The following is a 12,979-nucleotide window of genomic DNA, read 5'->3' as shown; positions in this document are numbered from 1 at the left end:
TGTGCACAATCACGCTATCTGAACACAAGTGATTTCACTTCTTCCCCTTGCTTATGCCTCCTCTTTTTGTTTCCTCACGGCAGTGACCACGAGTGGTGACAGGGATGTCCTGACTCGCTCATTTATTAGGAAGTGTGCCCCGCCCACCTCCAATGAGGTAGCTATAGATTTCTTTTTTAGATGAACAGCAAGTAATGGACAAAAAATGACCACCCCAGTTAACTTAAGCCTCCCATAAAAAGTTCAAGGGGGGGCTGAAAATCTCCCAAATTGTGAAATTCTGGGTCACTCTGCCTCCCCAAAGCCTGTATCATGCCTAAGTACACACTTCAGACATCCCAAGATCCACAACCAGATGTCACTAAAGCGAAGGCAAGAGAATTCCTAGAATGGAGCAAGGACTCTATCAGAGTCTCAGATGTGGGGCGGCGGCCACTCAAGGGACAAAGTAGCACTTGGTGTCTTCCCAGCCAGCTGAGCATGTTACTTCCTGTCTCTTTCTCTTAGAATCAGAAGTTATTTTTCTCAGGAAAAAGAGATGGTATACATAATATGTTTAGGATAATACCTGACGTATGATTTAATTTTTATGCTATGAATGTGTGTTGTTGTTCTTTAATGCTCAGGTTGACACCAAGACAATGAGAAAAGAAATGCATTACCACATAGTTTAGTTCACACCCAATACAACGCAGTTAAAATCATATAAGCACTGTTAACCGGTTCTCATAGAATGGCATTAGTTCACACCCAATACAACGCAGTTAAAATCATATAAGCACTGTTAACCGATTCTCATAGAATGGCATTAGTTCACACCCAATACAATGCAGTTAAAAATCATATAAGCACTGTTAACTGGTTCTCATAGAATGGCATTAGTTCACACCCAATACAATGGAGTTAAAATCATATAAGCACTGTTAACCGGTTCTCATAGAATGGCATCATGCTAGAGGACAGAATGAAAATATTACCGGCCTTGACAAAAACTGCTGGAGAGGGGACAGAATCCAAGAGCACAGAAAGAGTGGTAGCATTTCTATGTGACTATAACGCAATGTTCAGCTTAAATTAATGAGAACAAGAAAACAGTAAAAAAGAGAAAACATTCAGAGTTGAGTGGGACAAGCTTTCAATAGCAGAAACAAAACTAACAAGATTAGGAGGGGGAGGGGACACAGGAAATGAACAAAGTGTCAGGTTGGCACATAAACATCTTTCAGACACAGAAGTGGTCACCAAAGAGTTCAACACCAGACATGAATAGATACTACATCTCAGCAGAATTACAACAGAGAACCAGGCTGTTCCCTCTAACTTTTTAATACTTTAAACAACATTGTATCGATTTCACTAAAAACAAACTTGAAAGGTTTTCACAGAAATAGTAGCAAAACCCAGTTGGGTTCAGTTAAACAGAAATTGCTGGTAAATTGGCTGTAAGAACAGATAAAATGTCTAAAGATTTTTCAAATAGGAAAGGTGTCTTAAAGAGAAATCAATCTTAAACAATGAATTTAGATTCTAACAAAAGAGGAGTAAGGGAAAGTGACGAGATACAGCAAGGGGATGAATGGGAGGATCCTCTTGAAATTTCTTGACGCCCCCCCCCCATTGCCTTTGTGACAGCTAACATGGTCAACCTGGCAAGATCTGAAATCACCCGAGGCAAGCCTCTTCACTCCTGGGAGGGCTCTTCTCAATCAGACGGCCTACAATGGGACTATCCATTGGTGTAGAAGGTCTTCTGTCTCTGTGTTGCTTTCATTGGTTAATAAAGAAACTGCCTTTGCCTGTTAATAGGGCAGAACAGAGCTGGGAGGAAGAAGCCATGGAGGCCCTGGAGACAGACACTAGGAATTTTACCTGGTAAGCCACAGCCATGTGACAATATACAGATTAATAGAAATGGGTTAAATTAATATAAGAGTCAGCCAATTAGAGGTTCGAGCTAATGGGCCAAGCAGTGCGTTAATGAATACAATTTCTGTGTGGTTATTTCGAGGCTAAGCTAGTAGGGTGGCCAGGACGAACAAACGGGCCCTCCTTCTACACTCCATCTCAGCAGGGACAGCACCATGCAGCAGCAGCCGAATCTAAGGAAGCCCAATGGGAATGGCTTTCCGCGCTTTGCCTGCTTTCGTGTCTTACTAGTTGCTGCTGCCGCCGTCGCCGTCTCTCTGCTGCGCCATCCCATAAAGATATCAGAACTCAGATTTTCAGCCTTCCCACACGGAATGAAAACCAGTGGCTCTCGAGGAATCCCCCAGGCCTTCGGCAAAAGATGGGGACTGCTAAGGCCTCTGGCCTGGTGTACTGAGCAGCTCTGGTTCTCACTTGGAGTGCAAATGTCACTGTGGGGCCACCCAGGTGATATCATGTAAGCCAATCTAACTAACCCACTTTTAATATACAGCAGTTCTAGTGGCTGTTCCTCCGGGGAACCTTGGCTAATACACACTTGGGGTTCTCTACTTTTCTTCCCCAGGAAGAGCAATCCACACTCACACTGTCTCTACTTCCTTCTCTGTGCAATCTCATGCCAGTCTGCCAAGGGCAAATTATGTTTTTGTGCACAGCTACCTCAGCAATACTCCACCTTTTCCAGCTTCTCCCTACAGTCCTTAGGCTTCCAGGACCGCACAGTTCATGGACTTCCAACCAGCCTCTCTGGCACACTGCTGCCAGTTTTCTTTGGGGATCTCTGTTGATGACTAGTATTAATTATCAACTTGACAGACTCTAGAATCATCTGGTGGGGGGCAGGGTCAGACTCTGGGCATGCCTCTGAGGGTGTGTCCCGAATGATGTGGGAAGACCTATCATTACTGTGAACAGGACCATTCCCTGGGCTCCCTGGGCGGAGGATCCAGTGTGGGGAAACTGAGCTAGCACTCTGGGCGCGTTCATCTCTGTTTCCTAACTGTGGATGTGAAGTAACTAGCTCTTAACCTCGACATCCCAGGCAGAATGTGGGGATATTTTATATATGCTATAACAAATAAAGCTTGCCTGAAGATCAGAGTGCAGTACTAAGCCATTAGTTAGCCATAGAGGTTAGGCAGTGGTGGCACACATCTTTAATCCCAGCACTGGGGAGACAGAAGCAGACAGATCTCTGTGAGTTCAAAAAAACCCTGGGCTACACATGATTTAATCTGTTTAAAAGACAAACGGAGCTCACACAAAGGTGATCCCAGAATTTGGGATGACACGCCTTTAATCCCAGCCCTAGGTAGGTGGAGATAGGAGTGGGCGGGTGAAGAGAGGACTATAAGAGGGGAGGGGTCAGGCACTCAGATATAGTCTGAGGATGCAGTCTGAGATGCAGTTTGAGGATTTATAGATATGGATGCAGTCTGGGATGCAGTCTGAGGATTTATAGATATGGATGCAGTCTGAGATGCAGTCTGGGATGCAGCCTGGGATGCAGTCTGAGATGCAGTCTGAGATGGATGCAGTCTGAGGATTTATAGATACGGATGCAGTCTGAGATGCAGTCTGAGGATTTATAGATATGGATGCAGTCTGAGATGCAGTCTGGGATGCAGTCTGAGATGGATGCAGTCTGAGATGCAGTCTGAGGATGCAGTCTGAGAATTTATAGATGTGGATGCAGTCTGAGATGGATGCAGTCTGAGGATTTATAGATATGGGTGCAGTCTGGGATGCAGTCTGAGGATGCAGTCTGAGGATTTATAGATATGGATGCAGTCTGAGATGGATGCAGTCTGAGGATTTATAGATATGGATGCAGTCTGGGATGCAGTCTGAGGACTCATAGGGACAGAATCGCCCCTTTGGTCTGAGCACTGGCAGAGGAAAGAACTCTAGAAACTGGCCGCCCTGCATCTCTGACCCTTGAGCTTTCACCCACAACAGCTGACTCCGAGCTTTTCTTATCAAGACCAGTTAGAATCCGCGCTATGGACCGGTGGACCTGAACTGCGGTCCAGGACAAACCCTTTCTCCCGCTAGCTGATTGTCAGAGTGTTTTATCACGGCAACAGGAAAAAAATTAGGACAGTCCGCCTCTCCCCGAAGCCCCCAGCTCTAGAGGGCCAAGCTGAGTCCTCACACCTCAGCCGGTCACCACATTCAAGGGCTTATCTAAGGCCACAGCAAAAACATAAACTCAAGATCACACCAGACTTCAGTCTTCAACTTCAGATGTATACTCAGATTATTATATGCATGCCAAACAGGCGTGGTAAATTTAGCTTGTGCAGTAATACGGGTGCCATCCGTCACCACACTCATTAGGTGAGTATTTTTCTTTTACTTCCTTCAGTTTTGGCATTCAAATTCTCTGCTAGAAACACATATTACTCTATAAATATGAGGCAGTTACTACAAGCATAAAAGTAGGCCTTAGTTTAAAATGCTGCTCACATTTATTTTAAATGTGGATTAGATTGAAGGGCAAGTAACATTTCCGTCTTCACAATGGGATTTTCTGTTCTCACCAACAAAGATGCAATCAACACTGGAAAATCCACCACTGACTTTAAGACACAGAAATCCACGGCTATGGCCTCACAGTGACTACCAAAATACATAGTTTCATTTTAGTGTGTGGCTGGGGGGGGAGGAGGCTAGGGCGGAGCCCATGCTAAGTGCTCGCTCTGCAAGTATGAGGATCAGAGTTTGGATCCTTGGGCAACATAGTGGCAGCTCACACTCCGGTGCTCAGCACTGGCATGGTGAGGGGAGCATGGGACTGTACTGACCAACCAGCCAGCCCAATCAACAAGGTCCAGATTCAGTGAGAGACCTTTTAACACAAGAGAAAACAAAAGCCAAAGGGGTGGGAGTAACAGAGGAAGACATCTAGCTGCCACATAGGCAGAGGCATTCCCTATTAAAGCCAATCAGAGGTTCCGTTCATTTCCCTTGACACTGACATCTCCATGTCAACACTGGCTTGGAGGGCTACTGACATAGAGGAGAGAAAGGAGCAGCATCCCATGGTGGTGGTGGTGTGCGGGGTATCTGTCTCCTTGCATCCTTGCAGAAAACTTAGTCACTGAGATAAATACGCTTGTGGCGGCTATCTTGCCACCCAAAGGGAACAGACACTGTTGGTATCTCCAACCTTGATCCCCAAGCTAAACTTCAACTTGCCAACGCAAGCAGTATCCTCCACCCAACCACATCGTCATCTTAGTGCTCCCAAGGCTCTTCTGACTTCCCCAAATGGAGGCTTCTCTAATCTATGATCGCCTGGCATATCTCACTGCAACTGGGAATCCTTCTATAAAGTTCTGCCAAACCTAGAGAGGCTCCAGGTATAGAAAGCCGTAAGTTTACATTGCATGCAAACCCAGTATCTGGCAAGCTCCGATGTCACAAACGTTGAGGTAAATTTAGCAAGCCACCCTACTATCTACCCAGACTTATCAGATGTGCCTGTGAATGTGTGAAGAGTCGCAGCATGCATGAGGAGACAAAGAACAAAGCTTCATTAAACCCAAACATGCATCACCCCCACCCTGACCATCACCAGGGAGAGCAGCTGCACTGCACAGCAGAAGACTTTGGGGAGAGGCGAGCTCCTATGTGAGCTCTTCAGCCTATGTCAGCCCATTGTCGGGATGGGTGCCCTAAATGCCAGAAGCCTGAACCCAACTAGAGCAGGGATGAAAGTCCTCAGACACAAAACACGCCTCACAGAAACTCAAAGACCTGGAGCTTGATCAGCACTTGGGGAGTCCTTTACCACAAAGACATAAAATTGAGTATCGCTACTCGGCAGTGGCCACAGACTCAGCATCAACTGGAATTTCCTTTGTTTCTCTCCATGGCAGCTACAACTGAAGGCGTGTCAGCAAGGATGACTCCTTGGCAGGGTGGCAGGCTTTCCACCATTAAAAGTCTTGCTAACCAGACACACCTATGATCCTCTCCTGGAGGGCTGTCCTGCCTGGTAACAAAGACTTTTACTAGAATGAAGAAACTATTCTTAAGAGAGACATAAACTAGTTTACTGAATCTTCTCATTTAAAGGACGGCTCGTACACAGTGGGAAACGGTGTGCTGTGCCGAAAAAGACACCTCAGGAAACTACAGGACATAAACATCAGTACCTATAGGCTCACAGATTTGGAGGCTTGTTCATTAGGGAGTGGCATTACTTGAGAGGGATTAGGAGGTCTGGCCTTGTTGGAGTAGGTGTGGCCTTGTGGGAGGAGGTGTGTCACTGTGGGTGGGCTTTAGGGTTTCAAAAGCCCAAGCCAATCCCAACATCTCTCTCTTCCTGCTGTCTGCAGATTCAGATGTACAACTGTCGGCTACTACTTCTCAAGCACCACGTCTGCCTATGTGCCGCCATGCTCTCTGCCCCGATGAAAACACGCTAGACCTCTGAAACTGTAAGCCAGCCCCAAATCAATGCTATCTTTTATAGGAGCTGCCGCGGTCATGGTGTCTCAGCACAGCAATTAAACAATGACCACGGCAGACAGAAAACAGGAATAATTTCTTTTACAAAACTATTCTTTAAAACAAAGAATATCCTAAGGCTTTTAAGAAAATGCATTTAAACGTCCTTTTAACAGAATATAATTTGTACACAACTTTAGCGCATTACGAACATTTTCAATCTCTCCCTACACTGAGAAGAGAGCCTGCGGCTGGTCCGCTTCAGGGCAGTCTAAGGTGTCCTGACAGCAGTGGACTGCTGGGCAGCCCCTGTTGCTTTGCTCCCCAGGTTTGCCTTGGGGCTGGTTTAATACTGGACAAATGCACCCAAAACTCTGAGGTTCTGAGTGGAACTAAGAAAGATCTGAGGAGGGATGAGTTGAAAGGAAGTGTGAGGGATACAAGATGGCTAACAAGTCCACAATCCAAATTATATTTGCTCACTCTAAGGCAACTACAGGTAATAAAATTAATCCCAAGGTTAGCTTCCTTTGTATCTCAAGAAGCAGATTAGAACAAGGAGTCAACTGCAGCTACCTCCTCAGTAATCACAATGCCTGACAGCAGAAACTCCAAATCTAAGTGTCTCAATTTAATACACAGCCAACAAAGACACACAACACCCTCTCCGTCAAGCTGCTGAAACATTGCCAAGTTTCAAAGCCCACAGAACCAGAACTAGCCCATATTGGATAACTCCGAGGCAGTCAGCAGACCTCCTGGTAAGCCAACACAGCCAAGGCACACTGAAAGGCAGCTGTTCACCAGCAGGAAACTCACACCGGGTAGAAAGCAAATCCAAGTGTTTGATGCAGCTCCCTAACTATCACAGGTACAACTACAGCTAAAAACACGCCCAACCCACTGTCTCTGGGTCCCTACCACGGATAACTTCTCTCCAGGCTTGTTGTCTAAAGAAAATGCAGGGCTTACAAGCTGCGACTGGAAGGTAAATGTACATGTTACACGTGCTCCCCATAGACTGGACAGAGGCCAGGAAACAGAACTGAGAGGCCAGTTCCAGTCCAGCACTAATAAGCAGAGAGGGAATGGCCAGGCTGCTACATCTGATGGGTCAGAGCATCCTCAGCTAGGATGTCAAGGAGGAGCCAGACAGAGAATTCTAAGTCCTTTTCATTTCTTCACAAACCAGTGACATTTAACTGGCATGACAGCTTAGAGTGCTCCAGAGCTCTGCCAAGGCTGAGAGCCCAGAAGCACCAACCTGAAAGCTGCTACCGACTTACCGCTAGTGTTCTCTGGAGCTGTATGTCTAGTAGTGATACCTACCGGATGGCATGCAGCCAGCTCACCGTGGTGGTGGCTGCAACTTCAGCTCCCAGAAGCCACCAAACGAGGCCTTGTAAGTCAGAGTACAACCTGCCTCATTCTGGACACCAGAAAATAGGACCTACCAATTTATGGTATGTCCTGACGACTTGGTTGACAGTGACACACAAGATCTTCAAAGCAATCAATGATGGACTATCACGATCATCATTATCACCATCACCACCATCTTCATCACCACCATCACCACCACTTTTCAGAAACACAAGTAAGTTAAAAAGCTAGCTAGCCTCAAGGCCTAAAAGATGACAACTTAGCCAGACCTGATCTTTAGCAGTACAGGTCTACATCTCCCACCCAGAGTGTATGGCTTCTCTGTCAACTGCACAGGTACCCCAGCTTCAGATCTGTTAATGCCATACTAAGGCAGAAACCGGGGGGGGGGGGGGGGGGGCGGGCAGGGTGATGCGAAGTAGTAATCTGTCTGCTGTTTTGAAATGTTTACCTTCTGCAAAGGGCCTGGATTTAGCAAACAGCAGTCAGATTACCCAAACTTTGGACAAGCTGAGTCTCTCACTTGGCATATCTTTCTAAAATCAGAAGCATGTCATAGATCATCCATCCCACCACCTAAAACAATCTCTTCATTTTGCTGACTCTTCAAGAGATACAGGGGTCAATGATCAAGCAAGTGTCCCATTAACAGAAAGCTAAAAAAACTGAAGGGCTTGGTTGTTTAAAATTTCATGCTGTGAAGATTTCTCTGCCATCTGGGTGGTTTCAACAAGTTTTGTAACCATTGTTGTGAGAGTTACCGGCACAGGAGAGAGGTACAAACGCACAGGCCTTGAGGTGGAACTCAATGGTAAATAGTAGCCACACCTCGTGGGCCAGTGAGTCGGTTCAGTGGGTAAGGACACCTGCTGCCAGGCCTCAGGACTAGAGTTTGATGCCCAGAGCCACATAGTGGAGGGAGAGAACCTATTCCTACAGGTTGTCCTCAGACCTACATGGTACCCGAGTGCCCACACACATCAACAGAGAGAAAAGAATAAATGAAAACAAAAAAAAAGTAAAACAAAAATTAGTAACCACTCCTAAGAGGCTGACATTTTAAGAAATAGAATGCCACCTCCCAAGGGATTATCTAAATGCACAGTTTTAATAGTTCCCACAAGACTATAAAAAGGGGTGAAACCTATAGGCTCTCAAAGGGTAAGAGAACACTATAAAGACTTTATTCTAAATATTATACTCAGTGTGTAAATTATCAAGCAGTATTCCTGCTGTCCTTCTCCTGCTCTGCAGATCACACGCATCCACCTGCCCACTAGTCTCACCTCCAAGTTCAATAACACGGTATTTACTCTAACTGTACCATTTCTTATTGCTATCACTAACTTCAACAATGTAGCAAGAAATTACCATCCTCTATTCTTCCTCCTCCTTGGTTTTTCAAGACAGGGTCTCACTGTGCAGCTTTGGAGCCTGTTCTGGAACTAGCTCTGTAGCCCAAGCTGGCCTCAAACTCAGAGATCCACCTGCCTCTGCCTCCTGGGAGCTGGGATTAAAGGCGTGCACCACCACCACCTGGCCCATCTTCCAGTCTTTCCAATGTAAAAACTACATATGAAGTGAAAATTAAATACTAAGAATATTTTTAAATCTCTCGGGAAGAGACTGGAAATTAAAAACAAAACAAAAACAACCCTGTTGCAGTTTCGGAGTAACAATGGTAAGTGAATTTTGTATTCCTCAAAAGAAAACAGGATGAAGCGCATTACTTAATACACAAGCAATAATGTCACTCTGCTTCTTTAACTTTTTGTCTTTTATTTTTAAAAGCAAAATTTGGGTATTTTCATCTCAGAAAAATAATTTTGAACAGTACCTAAAAGCTCCTAATTCCTAAAAGATACATGATTGATAATCCCTAAATTCCTAAAGCAACAAAGTAACTGCTTTCCTGCAACAAATGCTTTAAAGGAACTGACCACCAGTAATAAGGAATTCATCATCACTCTTGGAACCCATGCAATGGTTGATGGATAAAGGCACTTGCCACCAAGCTAGATGACCTGAGTTCAAGCCCCAGAAAGCACATGATGGAAGGAGAGAACCACACAGCAAGCCGTCCTCTGGCCACTACACAAATAAATGCAGAAAACAAAAAATAAATCAATAAATGTAAAGAAAATTTACACACACACACAAAACTTCATTCTTTCTGTCAAAGGGGAGAAGCCAGCTCTCCCCCGCCTCACACGCGTTTCCATCTCTAAACTTTGCACTGAGGAGTGACGGGTATGTGTAAGTACTCATTTTTCAAGCAAAGGCAATCACACCCAATCCATAAAAATCACAAGAGTAAGACAGACACATGCTGTCTTCCCATAGACCCCTCTTTCTAGGCTTGACCCAAGAAAACCTTGCTGACTCTCTCCTTTATCAACTCTCTGACCCTAGAAACTAGCTATGCAGGAAAACCTAAAAGCCCTGAAAGGAAATCCCCTTTGTGACCTCATCAAAAACAAACTTTTATAAAGAATAACTTAAGCATGGATGCATCACTCAGCATCAACACTAAAAGCGAAACGATTCATTTAGGGCACCAAGAGAAGGAAACGCTTCGTTCCAACACTGTTGAATGCCTCACTTCTATCTGAAATTTCTCCAGCACAAATTGATTATCCGGCAGTAGGCCACGAGGCTGCTGTTTAAACACCACCTCGGTGTTATACTTGGCCACGTCCTAAGCGTGCTCTCCACGTCACTCACTGATTACCTGTATCAAAACACACAGCCCGCAGCTGGGCCCCCTCCGGCCTCCTGAAGCAACCTCTCCTGTGTGCTGCTCGGCCTTTTATAGTGGAGGCATGTGATGCGCGTATCTGCACCAGCTGTTCCTAATTACCTCTCAGACTGGGGGGAATGACTCAGCAACACAAACTCTTTTAAAGAGTCACCCTACCTTGTTATCCAACCAACGGAGCGAACAAAGGGAAGCCACTTGACAGATCCATCGGTTAAACAACAATACAAGAGGCGATCCTCCTCCAAAGCCAACGAACTCCAAGATGACTCACTAGGAGTCTTTTTCCCCTGCACTACCTTACGACGTCTAAAGCCAGAAGTGGCAAGCGCCTTCAAGCCCAGCCCAGAGCCAGCACCACTACCACAAGAGTAGGAAGAATAGGCCAACCCATACCTCTTCCCATTTCTCTGAACGTGTGTAGCACTCAAAGGCTCAGCCACTAACAAATCTAGAGTGTCCATCCTTAAATCTTTCCGAACTGCCTTCCACGCAAACCCAGTGGGCTGAAAGGAGCGCTGAAATACCTAAACAAAGACCCAGCAGGGGCAGCCTCCATAGCGAGCAGTCACAACTCTATACAATTCTCCAAAAAAGAGCAGCATCCTGCAAAAACAGTCTTTGTTCTTCCAAGCCTGTCGCTGGAGCTGGATTTTTCCCACACACGTTCTTTCAGAATTACTACAGCGTCTGCCCTGATTCAACCCCTTGCTGAACGTAGACAGCTCACTACATAAAAGCCATCGGTGCAATTCCACTAAATGACACCAAAGTGCCGGAGAAGAACGAGAACGCGTTGGCCCGGGCGCTACCGGACACGAACACAAAGCGGGTGTCGTTATCACCGAGACCCACTCTGCCCAGGCAGTGTGAGTCTAAAATTACAAACGTGCGTAAAGCTGCAACAAAGGGAAGCCCGGACCGCCGGGAGGTCCTGGCGTCCGGGCTGGCTCGGCCTTGCCCCGGCACGCAGGCAGATCGGGACGCGGCCCGCGGAGCTCGGTGCAGGGCGGCGCCGGCTCGGCCTGCCCGAGAGTCGGAGCAGCGCGTAAACAGCGCGCAGCCCGCCGCCCTTTCCAGGCCCGCGCAACCGCCCGCCGCGAGCCCGGATGACCCCCGGGAAGGACGGAAGGACGACAGCCCCGCACCGCCCGAGCCACTCACCGGAGCCGAGGCGCGGCGCGGCCCGACTGCAGGCTGCAAGCGGCGGTCAGGTGACTCACTCCCTCGGCGCTGCCGGCCGCCCGCCCGTCCCCTCCCCTCCCCTGCGCTCCGCTCCACTCCGCCACGGCCGCCAGCGCCTCCCGGCGCTAAAGCCCCGCCCCGCCCCAGGCCCCGCCCCGTGGCTGGAGTCCGGCCAAACTCCAGGCCACGCCCCGTTCCAGGCCACGCCCTCTACTGGTAGGACCCATCCCCGTCCCGCCTGGTGCGCGGTACCCTGTGTATTCTGGATGGAGCTTGGAACTGAGAGCCCGGGGTCCAACCCCGTCTTCCTACCTCTGCCTTCGGTGGCAGAGTGACAAACCACCGAGGACCACCTCCTTCTCACCTGCTGATGTCTCCATACATCCAAGGGTCGTTGCATTGCTCAGGACAGCCCCCCAACCCTCGCCCCCAGCAAGTCAGATAAGGATCTTCTGTCCCACGCCCCTCACCCCTCACCCCCGCCGCCCCAAACCATAGAAGCTCGGTTCAGCCATGCTCCTGGGCTGCTTTCCAGAGGGGGCGCGAGAGCCTGGTGTTTGAACTTGCCGAAAGGGATGTGTCAAGAACTTCCATCTGGAGCTGAACAGGACTTTTAGGAGCAGGTTTGAGAGAAAGAGGCTGTCCCGCCCCTCGCCGCCATCCCCCCCCCCCCCCCATGGTCACATACTTCCCTTCAAGTTGTTTGTGTCAAATGAGTCAAATGAGTCCCTTCCTTAAAAACCACAAGGCATGTGACCTGGAGCGTACGTTGCTCATTATAACCCACTTATATGTATAACCCACTAATATGCATGATTCCCTGATCAAATCCCTTTGCTGCTTGCACCCGGCACCGGCTGCTCTGAGAATTATCCCGTGCCCTTCATACTTGCCTGTGTAATCTGCACACATATTTTTTTTCTTTTTCCTTTTGTTTTGTTTATGTTCTTTAAGACTGAGTTTCTCTGTGTAACCCTGGCTGTCCTGGAACTCACTATGTAGACCAGGCTGGCCTCAAACTGGGCTATACACCTGCCTCTGTCATCCAAGGACTAGGATTATAAACCCGCGCTTTTTGTCTGCTCGCTGTATTGACCAAGGAGCTAACACACTGTGCTGGGCTTCCCATCCGGAATATCGAGCAAAGCGCCTGGCAGCCTGCTTTGGTCTGTCTATGCTGTGGCTAGCGGGAAACATGGACCCAGTTTCAATGGCTGGCAGTGCCAGCAGCCATCTCCACCAAGTACTGCTCATGCTCTCATCCTCAGC

General features: G+C 47.6%; 1 protein-coding gene across 1 annotated transcript in view; it reads right to left on the bottom strand.

Annotated features, from left to right (window-relative positions):
• Bach1 (BTB domain and CNC homolog 1) overlaps positions 1-11,817 on the bottom strand; it is a 37,293-nt gene extending 25,476 nt beyond the window's left edge. Inside the window, exon 1 of the mRNA XM_075959441.1 lies at positions 11,690-11,817. The gene's annotated coding sequence lies outside the window, so the exon portion shown is untranslated. The remainder of the gene's footprint in view (positions 1-11,689) is intronic.
• Positions 11,818-12,979: the final 1,162 nt, after the last annotated feature.

The sequence above is a fragment of the Microtus pennsylvanicus genome, chromosome 1, assembly GCF_037038515.1.
Source record: "Microtus pennsylvanicus isolate mMicPen1 chromosome 1, mMicPen1.hap1, whole genome shotgun sequence".
Lineage (NCBI taxonomy): Eukaryota > Metazoa > Chordata > Mammalia > Rodentia > Cricetidae > Microtus > Microtus pennsylvanicus.
Note: the sequence above shows the minus strand (reverse complement) of the source record. Positions and strands in the feature narration are given on the sequence as shown.